Source organism: Microcaecilia unicolor, chromosome 8, assembly GCF_901765095.1.
Source record: "Microcaecilia unicolor chromosome 8, aMicUni1.1, whole genome shotgun sequence".
Classification (NCBI taxonomy): domain Eukaryota; kingdom Metazoa; phylum Chordata; class Amphibia; order Gymnophiona; family Siphonopidae; genus Microcaecilia; species Microcaecilia unicolor.
Window position 1 is genome coordinate 229,798,009 of NC_044038.1, and position 10,785 is coordinate 229,808,793.

General features: G+C 46.2%; 1 long non-coding RNA gene across 1 annotated transcript in view; it reads left to right on the forward strand.

Moving 5' to 3' along the window:
* The window catches only part of LOC115475489, a 32,279-nt gene extending 21,722 nt beyond the window's left edge, over window positions 1–10,557 (forward strand). Inside the window, exons 2-3 of the long non-coding RNA XR_003943042.1 lie at window positions 6,746–6,871; window positions 10,497–10,557. This is a non-coding gene — a long non-coding RNA (uncharacterized LOC115475489). The remainder of the gene's footprint in view (window positions 1–6,745; window positions 6,872–10,496) is intronic.
* The last annotated feature ends 228 nt before the right edge of the window (window positions 10,558–10,785 follow it).

The following is a 10,785-nucleotide window of genomic DNA, read 5'->3' on the forward strand; positions in this document are numbered from 1 at the left end:
CAGAGGAAGGCGGGACGCAGATAGAGAGGGCAGGGAAGCCAAGCGGACCGAGAGGAGCGCGTGCCTGCATGTGTTTTTTTTTTGTTTTTTTTTAACTAATGGCGCGGCGGCGCCTCGCGTCGTTTGGGGGGGCATTGCCCCCCCTCGCCCCCCCCAGTCTACGCCTATGGTACTTCTCCGTTTCCACAATCAGCGAAGAATCACAGCCTCCCTGAATTCCTGGCACAACGAAGCGATCCATAGCCCCGATTAAAGGTGATGAAGACGCCACAGGGCTTGGCCTTTGCCTTCCTCTCCGTTTAGGCATTTCTTTAATTCAGTATAGAAAAGTTAATAAGACGGGCTTAGGAGCTGCTTAGGAGCACATACAGGATAACGGTAGACGAGGTGATATTTACAGGGTTTTATACCAAAAAGAACAAAGATGGATATATCATTTACATACAACATTTCCCAATGGTCTGAGTGGCCCAATGGAATGGGAAGTGTTTTACTAACATTTTAATTGATTGAGGATTAAACACCTTTAATTGATTGTCTCGAGATACAGACTTTGCAGGAAGTGACGTCAATTCATAAAAATGTGCATCCGTCGGAGCGTCTTTATAAGCAGTCGCCATTTTGACTTGTTTTGTATGCAATATGGAAGATAAATGTTTATGCATATCCTCTCCTGATGAAGCAAAGAAACAGCGAGAGTGATTGAGAGTGCCTTTATAACTATAGTTCGTGGGAATGTTTTGAAGCTTCTTCGATATCATTCAAGATTTGAGATGCCATATGGATGTGAAGTATCTGCCTTTTGATTGAAGCTAAGTACTTCTGTAATATATGGTAAGATATATTAAATGTTTTTTCCTGGGGCTCTGGGGGGGGGGGGGGGGGGGCTGTTCCAGGGTTTTGGTGGATGGTGCTGGCTGGAAAAGGTTTAAAGTTAGTTTGGGAATTTTTAATGGAGTTAGGTGAAGAAAGTGTGAGATGTTTCTTAAATATGTTTTTTTTAAACAAAAGAATAACCCATGATTAGGTGGGGAGTGTACTATAAAATGGTTCTTGCTGTTTTGTGTACAGGTTAGGTTAAAATTGACTTTAAAATTCTATATATAGTAAGTTTTGCATTAACTTCTATGGGGGGAAGGGGAAGCAACCTGGAGATTCAGTTAGGACAGCTAAGATTCTAAAACAGATAAGAAAAAAAAAACTGTCTTTTTCTGACAAGCTGATTGGTTGAGGGATGTCAGATGTTCCTCTAGGGGGCGGGGGATGAGTTGCTAGGGAGACCGCTGAACTGGAGGAGAGAGCAGGCTGAGCGCACGGAGAGTGAGAGAAAAAAAACGTTTGCTGGGTGTGTGAAATTTAAGAGAAAAAGTATAGATTTTATGGGTTTAAAGTGAAATAAGTGATTGGAAGAGTAATTTAGAGACAGGCTTGTGTGTATCAGTTTGAAAGTGAGTACTTAAATAAACAGACTGCCTTTTCATGGCTGCATTGCTGAATACATTTGGGGAAAACTGATGTGTTTTGGGTGAGGGAGAGCTGTACTAACAGAAAGCTGTGAGAAAGTTTAAACCATATTTAATTTGGTTTTGAGTGGAGAAAAGGTATGTTTCTGCATATAGTGAATGGAATGGTTAAGTTTGTGGGTGACTGGTAAGGGTGAGAGAGGCTGTGATTTGTGGTGGGAATTGTACTAAATGAGAAAGCCTATAAGGGTGTCAGGAATAAGGGTGTAAGGATTTAAAGTGCGACTACTACTACTACTACAAGGCGTACGCAGCGCTGCACAAACATAGAAGAAAGACAGTCCCTGCTCAAAGAGCTTACAATCTAATAGACAAAAAATAAAGTAAGCAAATCAAATCAATTAATGTGTACAGGAAGGAGGAGAGGAGGGTAGGTGGAGGCGAGTGGTTACAAGGAGGAGTGGAGTGGCCTAGTGGTTAGGGTGGTGGACTTTGGTCCTGGGAACTGAGGAACTGAGTTTAATTCTTGGCACAGGCAGCACCTTGTGACTCTGGGCCAGTCACTTAACCCTCCATTGCCTGCCGCACTGAGCCTGAGTGGGAAAGCGCGGGGTACAAATGTAACAAAAAAAAATAAAAACATGTGGTTACGAGTCAAAAGCAATGTTAAAGAGGTGGGCTTTCAGTCTAGATTTAAAGGTGGCCAAGGATGGGGCAAGACGTAGGGGCTCAGGAAGTTTATTCCAGGCGTAGGGTGCAGCGAGACAGAAGGCGCGAAGTCTGGAGTTGGCAGTAGTGGAGAAAGGAACAGATAAGAAGGATTTATCCATGGATCGGAGTGCACGGGAAGGGGTGTAGGGAAGGACGAGTGTGGAGAGATACTGGGGAGCAGCAGAGTGAGTACATTTATAGGTTAGTAGAAGAAGTTTGAACAGGATGCGAAAATGGATAGGGAGCCAGTGAAGCGACTTGAGGAGAGGGGTAGTATGAATAAAGTGACCCTGGTGGAAGACGAGACAGGCAGCAGAGTTTTGGACCGATTGGAGAGGGGAGAGGTGACTAAGTGGGAGGCCAGCAAGAAGCAGATTGCAATAGTCTAAACGAGAGGTGACAAGGGTGTGGATGAGGGTTTTAGTAGAGTGCTCGGAAAGAAAGGGGTGGATATGAGCAGAGAAGGAGAGAGAAGAGTCAAAGATGACCCCAAGGTTTCGAGCTGAGGAGACACAGAGAATGAGAGAGCCATCAACAGAAATACAAAACGGGGGGAGTGGGGAGGTGGGTTTGGGGGGAAAAATGAGAAGCTCGGTTTTGGTCATGTTTAATTTCAGGTGGCGTTGAGACATCCAGACAGCAATGTCAGATACGCACGCTGAAACTTTGGTTTGGATGCAAGGTGAGATATCAGGGGTAGAAAGGTAGATTTGGGAGTCATCAGCATAGAGATGGTAGGAAAAGCCATGGGATGAGATTAATGAACCAAGGGAAGAAGTGTAGATAGAAAAGAGGAGGGTACCAAGAACAGAACCCTAAGGTATGCCGACAGGCAGAGGGATAGAAGTAGAAGAGGATCCACCAGAGTGAACACTGAAGGTGCGGAGGGAGAGGTAGGAAAAGAACCAGGAAAGGACAGAGCCCTGGAATCCAAGTGAGGACAGGGTATGCTGTGATCGACAGTGTCAAAAGCAGCGGAAAGATCAAGAAGAATGAGGATGGAATAGAGACCTCTGGATTTAGCCAGTAATAGGTCATTGGAGACTTTAGTAAGCGCAGTTTAGGTTGAGTGGAGAGGCCGAAAACCAGATTGTAGTGGGTCAAGAATAGCATGTGAGGAGAGAAAATCAAGGCAGCGGCGGTGAACAGCGGTGGTGAATTTCTCTCAAGTAATTTGGAGAAAAGGGAGGAGGGAGATGGGTCAGTAATTAGAGGGACAAGTAGGGTCGAGTGAAGGCTTCTTAAGGAGAGGTGTTACCACAGCATGTTTAAAGGCAGTAGGGACAGTTGCAGTCTGCTGCCCCTCACTATCTTTCTACCCTCATCTCCCCTTACGTTCCCGCCCGTAACCTCCGTTCACAGGATAAATCCCTCCTCTCAGTACCCTTCTCCACCACCGCCAACTCCAGGCTCCGCTCATTCTGCCTCGCCTCACCCTATGCTTGGAACAACCTTCCTGAACCCTTACGCCAAGCCCCCTCCCTGCCCGTCTTCAAGTCTTTGCTTAAAGCCCACCTCTTCAATGCTGCGTTCGGCACCTAACCATTACCGTTCAGTGAATCCAGACTGCCCCAATTTGACTGCCCCTATCGGACCGACGTTCACTTGTCTATTAGATTGTAAGCTCTTTGAGCAGGGACTGTCTCTCTTTGTTAAATTGTACAGCGCTGCGTAACCCTAGTAGCGCTCTAGAAATGTTAAGTAGTAGTAGTAGTATTAGGTTGAGAATGTGACTGATAAAGGAATATGAGCAGGTGAGATGGCATTAAGAAGGTGGGTGGGAATGGGATCTGAGGAACAGGTGGTACATTTTGAGGAAGAAAGGAGAAGTGTAGTTTCCTCTATAGTAACTTCAGGAAAGGAGGAAAAGGAATGAGGGGAAGGAGAGAGAGGGGAATGGACTAGTGGAGGGAGAGGTGGCAGGTAGAGAATTCAAGATTTATCTTTTGAACCTTGTCTGTGAAAGAATTCAGCAAGGGTCTGAGGAGATAATGAAGGGGGACTTGGGGGAGGGGGCACCTTGAGGAGAGAGTTCATTGTGGTGAAGAGAAGTCGAGAGTTAGAGCCAAGAGAGTTGGTCAGTTGGATATAATAATCCTGTTTGGCGCGTTAAAAGAGCAGATTGGAAGGAGGTCAGCATGAACTTAAAGTGTAAGAAATCAGCAAGGCCCAAGATTTCCACCAGAGGCGTTCGGTGGAGCGGGTACAGGAACGTAGGTAGCGGATATTAGAAGTCAGCCAAGGTTGGGGTTTTGTACGCCTTATAGGGCGGGTCATCAAAGGTGCAAGAGTGTTAAGGCAGAGGATAGAGTATTGTTGTAAGAAGAAACAGCCTCGTTGACAGACGTGGATGGTGCCCACAGTAGAGAGGAGGTTTGAAACACGGGAGGATAGAGATGAAGGGTCAATATCATGAGATTCCTAGATAAATTAGATAAGATAGAACGGGACTGAGAGGGAGGAGATTTAAGTGTGAAAGTTATAAGATGGTGATCAGAGAGGGAAGATCAGAGGCAAGGAAACTAGAGGGTGAACAGTTGGAGGAGAAGATGAGATCAAGACAGTGACCATTTTTGATGAGTGGGGGAGGTGGAGCATAGTTGGAGATTAAGGAGGATGTTTAAAGCGGAGTAACTTGGAATTATAAGAGTTGGAAGGATCATTAGCAAGACATTAAGTCACCAAGGATGAGAGAGTGGGAGAAAGGATCATGGAGAAGGCAAGCCAGGCATGAAAGTCACTGAGAAAGGATGAAAGGGACTTATCAGGGGGACTATAAATGACTGCTATTTGAAGAGGCAGAGGAGAGAAAAGGCGGATAGAGTGGACTTCAAGGAGGAAAAACAGTGAGATTGAGGTGGAAGAAGGGGTTGAAATCTGGAGGAGGGAGAGAGAAGTAGTCCAAACACTGCCCCCGCGACCAGCAGGGCGAGGAGTATGTGAAAAAAGATAACCGCCATGGCAGAGGGCTGCGACTGAAGCAGAGTCATCAGGGCAGAGCCAGGTTTCTGTTATGGCGAGCAGATGGAGGTGACATGAGATAAGAGGTCCTGGATATAGGGAGTTTGTTACAGATAGAGCGGGCATTCCATAGGGCACAAGAGAAGGGCAGAGAAGAGGAGGGGAGTAGAGGAATAGAGATGAGGTTAGAGAGGTCACGGTGAGATCTGTAGAGTTGGGATAATAGTTGGTGAGGAGGGCCAGGATTGGGATTGATGTCACCAGCTGAGAGTAAGAGAAGGAGTAAAGAGAGCGGAGGAGAGTAGGAGAGGTGTGGCCACGAAGGCGTCGAAGGCGAGAGGTATTTAGGTGGAATGGGGAAGGCAAAATGGAGGGAAGAAAGAGACGGAGATTAAAAGCCAAGAGGGAGGAAGAGGGTAGGAGAGAAGGTGAGGTGATGAAGTCGATGGATGGGCAGTGAGTTCCTGTAGTGGAGAGAGGTAGGGCGGGTGAGGAAAAGATAGGAAGGGACAGGGCTAGGAAGAGAATGTGATAGGGGCCATAAACGACATGAGGTACTTTAGCAACTGGGAAGAAGAATAGATGTAAAGAGAAAAATGCCCCGGCTCGCAGCACCTAGAGCGGAGGCCCTGAGTGGACCTAGGTGACACCCCGGAGAAGGCTGTAAGGATATGCAGATGAGCTGCAAGTCCTCCACAGCACTTGAAAGGCAGCCGGTGGTAGAGCTGGGCACCTCTCTGCTGAGGAAAGGTTTACCAGGGGTTAGGCCGAAGCCAGCATTCCTTCCCCTGAGGGTCGCCTGATCCTAGCCAAAACACCTGGAAACTCTGTGTACTTGGAGCGAGGGCCCTGGGAAGATCGGGGTGGACCTGGAGTCACCCCAGATACAGCTGTGAGGAAATGCAGAAGGGCTGCAAGTCCTCCACAGCACCTGGTGGGAGCGCTGGGCACCTTGAGCGGAGGCCATGAGTGGATTGGAGTGGGCCTGGGTGTCACCCCGGAGAAGGCTGTAAGGATATGCAGATGAGCTGCAAGTCCTCCACAGCACTGAAAGGCAGCCGGTGGTAGAGCTGGGCACCTCTCTGCTGAGGAAAGGCTTACCAGGGGTTAGGCCGAAGCCAGCATTTCTCCCCCTGAGGGTCGCCTTCAACCTCCCCTCTGTCACAGGGGGAGGTTTGAAGGTGAATTTTAATATTTGGAAAAAAGAAACTTTTAGGCTGTGTCTGTGGGGAAGGTGTGTTGTTTGTGAGAGTTCTGAGTTCAGTGCAGGGTTTGGAATCAGACTGCAGATTAAAGAAAATCCAGCACTTTTGCATGAGTGTGCTGTATTCTCAAGATTGATTTGATAGCTATGCAGGGTAAAGTTATGTATTTATGTGAAATCTGTGAGATGGAATGTTGAATCACCATTTGAATATGGAATGGGTCACTATCACAAAGAGTTAGCAGTCCTGGTTTTACTCCATTACCAGTATATACTTGTAGCTCTCTTTTCCTGTTAATATTCTAGATGAGGTTGTTATGAAAATTTGGAACCAGCTGCCAGTCCTATAATGTTAGCTTAATACATTTTTGATAGGTTCCCCCCCCCCCCTCCTTATCTCCAACAGGCTGCTGCAGTGTCCAGAAACTAAAACCAAAGATGTTGAAAATGTGGAGTTTGGCCATTTTCTTGGGTCTGTTTGCTTTATCTGCTCCTGTGAATGGTGAATGTGATGCGAAAAAAGTGGAAGACTGTAAGTATAAACGAAAGAAAGAAAGAAAGAAAGAAAGAAAGAAAGAAAGAAAGAAAGAAAGAAATGTTCCTTGGAATTCAGAAAAAAGTGTCAAAGTTTTCTACTCAGTGGCAAAAAAACCCCACAGGGGTCCTTTTACTAAGGTGCACTGAAAATGGACTGCACTTGTGTAAGGCACAAGGTTTCGGCGTGCAGATCCATTTTTCAGCGCGCCTGTAAAAAAGGTCGTTCTTAAATATTTGCCAAAAATGGGCATTGGGCAAAATAAAAATTGGTGTCCATTGACTTACGGGTAAGGTCTCACGTGTTAACCATGCGGTGATCATCTACACGCGTAAAATGACAATTACCATTAAAAGCAAATTACCACCTGGGCCATGTGGTAGCTGGGTGGTAACTGCAAATTGATGTGTGTTGGGCACACGTAGGCACCTACCCAACTTAGTAAAAGTGCCCCTAAGTGGGAACAACCAAAACAAACAAACAAAAACAGAAAACTGATAGTCCAAGAATTTCCAAGATGCAAATTTTTATTGTAGAATAACTTATGATTTACTTTACTCTTAGATGTTTGTTTCACAGGTTGAATGGCTTCTTCCCATTTTTAAACTGTAGTCCTTTTCCTTGATTATATAATTTATAAACCACCTTCTACTACTACTAGTACTACTACTTATCATTTCTATAGCGCTACTAGAAGTACGCAGCACTGTACACTTGAACACGAAGAGACAGTCCCTGCTCAACAGAGCTTACAATCTAATTAGGACAGACAAACAGGACAAATAAGAGATAAGGGAATATTAAAGTGAGGATGATAAAATAAGGGTTCTGAACAAGTGAGTAAGAGTTAGGAGTTAAAGCAGCATCAAAAGGTGGGCCAGAGATGGAGCTTGATGTACCAGCTCAGGAAGTCTATTCCAGGCCTATGGTGCAGCAAGATAAAAGGAACAGAGTCTGGAGTTAGCAGTGGAGGAGAAGGGTGCAGAGAAGAGAGATTTACCTAGTGAACAGAGTTCCCGGGGAGAAGTGTAGGGAGAGATGAGAGTGGAGAGGTACTGAGAAGCTGCAGAGTGAATGCACTTATATGCAGTGGTATGCTGGAGCCGGCTCGCACCGGCTCTGCAGAGCCGGTTGTTAATTTCTGAAGAATTTTGCGAGCCGGTTGTTCAGCTGAAGGACGGGAAAAGTTTTTTTTTCCCCTGGATGGAGGCACGCATGCCCGCCCTGCACACACCAGCTATCACCTGATATTGGTGGCAGCCCTGCCTCCTCGTGTTGCATTGGGCTGGTTCCGGTGGCGTACCGAGGGCGGGGTGGGGGGGCAGACCAGCCGGGTGTAAGCCAATAACTTCTGCTGAATCTGCTCCGTCCGTGCTGCACTGGCGCGCGCCTTACCTCTGCGGCTCACTTGTCTCCTCCCAGCGGCTCCTCAGTCCTCTTGCTCTCTTTCCGCCTCGCCAGTGTGCCCTTCCTACTGCAGTAGCGGCTCCTCCCAGCTCCTCTCGCTCTCTCCGCCTCTCCGGTTGAGTCCCGTCCATCTTCTACATCATGATGCCTTCCTCCCCGTGCGGCACCCTGCGCGCCAAGACTGTAACGGCTCCTGCAGCAGGTGTTCGGCTCCTCTGTCCATCCCAGATCGCGGCCGACCGCAGAAGCTAGTAGCGCCTCCTTCTCTTCTGCTTCCTGCTAGTGCACAGTCCTCCTCCACCACCCTGCTGGCCACCAGTCTATAGTCGTCCTCCTCGTCAGACCAGGTAATTAGGCTCCGCGGGCCGCAGCACAATCTAATATTTCATCGCATTTTCTGCAAGTTTGAAAGAGCAGCAAGGAAAGGAAGAACGGGGGGGTGGGGGGAGCAAGATAGCTTAATAATAATAAGAAGAAAGAACACTACTCTGGATGGGAGAGAAAGGGCAATGGCAATGGGCATGAATGGCTAAATTTCAGTGAGGATATCCTGTTTCCTGATGTCTGGGTTCGTCTTACTGTTGTTGTTGTAATCTACCATGGGAAGCCTGGTGTTATAAGTTGATGGAATGTATTGAAATTAAATGGAAGTAGAGAATTAAACTCTCCTTTCATTGGGGCACACATGGAACAGATCTTCATCTGTTTTATAGAAGTTTACCTTTTACACAAATGGATTATTCTGTTTTGAACATGTTTCAGGGGGAAGTGGTTTATTAGTCAAAATAAATATTTTGTTTCATGCAGATCTCTTTTGTTTATACATGATAAATGGGTTATATAAGCCCCTAATGCAGCCCATATTGGTTTTCTTATATTTTTTTCTTGTGATAACTTATACTATGCGAAAACGGAAAACTCATCTCTGTCTGGTCGGTAATAGAAGAAGCTCATTGTGAACACTATCCACCCTAAAAGGTTGTTTTGTGGCTGTACATGAAGAATTGTGATATTGAATAAATAAGCGTATGTGTAGTGTGCCTGCACGTGTAGGGGGGGAGAGAAATGTGTTGTGCCCACCCCTCCACCCAAATTGCGGGCTGGCTATGCCCGGAGAGAGAGCCTGTTGTTAAAATTTTACCAGCTAACTCTCTCCCCGGGAATAGCCAGCTCTACAATTTTTTTAGGGGGGGGGGAGCGTGTAGAGGTAGACGGGGGCACAGAAGTGGATGGGGGGGGCGCAGAGGTGGACGGGGGGGGGGGGGGGCACAGAGGTGTACTGGGGAGAGAGCCTATTGTTAAAAATTTACCAGCACACCACTGCTTATAGGTCAATAAGAGCTAAGCGGTTTACAGTTTCATTTCACAGGTACTGGATCTGTCCCTAGTGGGCTCACAATCTAAGTAGTACTTTGTTCTACTGTTGTACCCGGGGCAATGGAGAGTTATGGGTTCCTTTTACTGAGGTGCGCTGAAAAATGACCTGCGGTAGTGTAGACGTGTGTTTTGGGTGCACGCAGATTCATCTTTCAGCGTGCCTGTAAAAAAAGGCCTTTTTATATTTTTGCAGAAAATGGACGTGCGGAAAAATCAAAATTGGCACATGTCCATTTTGGGTCTGAGACCTTACCTCCAGCCACTGACCTACACGTGTAGAAAGCCACGACGTGCTCCTTCTACATGCACCAGCGATGTATCCAGGTGCCAGCAGTGAATATTAGCGGTGCCAGGATAATGTTTCGTTCAGCCCCAACTCCATCCTGAACCACTCTGCCACTAACCAGACACTGCTGCAATGATCAGAGCTAACGTTCAGCATCACTGATCTCTCTAAGCTGTGTGGGAGTCCTCCACCTACAGTCCTGCCAGCAGGGGTGCCAAATCCTCCCTGTCTCTGCCCATGGACCACCCAGTGCCATGGCGGTCAGAGGGAATAGTCAGTGGCCCTGTGCGGGTGTCACTCAATATCCTGGGACATCCACTGATTGGGATTTAAGTAGGCAGGAATATCTTAATATCAATATTTACTCCAAAGTTTCTTGTCCTTTAAGCAGTGCAGAGTTCCAGTAGCCACTGGAGTTTCAGAGAAACCTGAGTTGTTTTGCATGCTATGTTGATGTCTTCTGAAGTGACTCTTTTGTTATATTTCTAAAAATATCTATTGCTTTGGTCTATTATCCTAAATTGTAAACTTAATCTGTTGACTTTTTTCTAGTTTTTATGAATAACTTGGATATCCTCAACTTGGAATTGGAAAAAATTAAGCTCAAGATTCTAGTCTCCCATAGTAGAGTGAGTGAAAATTCTTACAACACTATCAAGATTTTTGCACAAGTATTGATCATGCAGTCAGTGTATAAAACATGTTTGGTTATTTTAGAGTATAATAAGCAGCGTACATTCTGAAAGATTATTCTGGGTTTAATATTGAATGACTTGCATTTCAAGTAACCCCCTGCATATTTTTGAAGTTTTCTTAGAAGTTGATTTGAATTTCAGCAAGA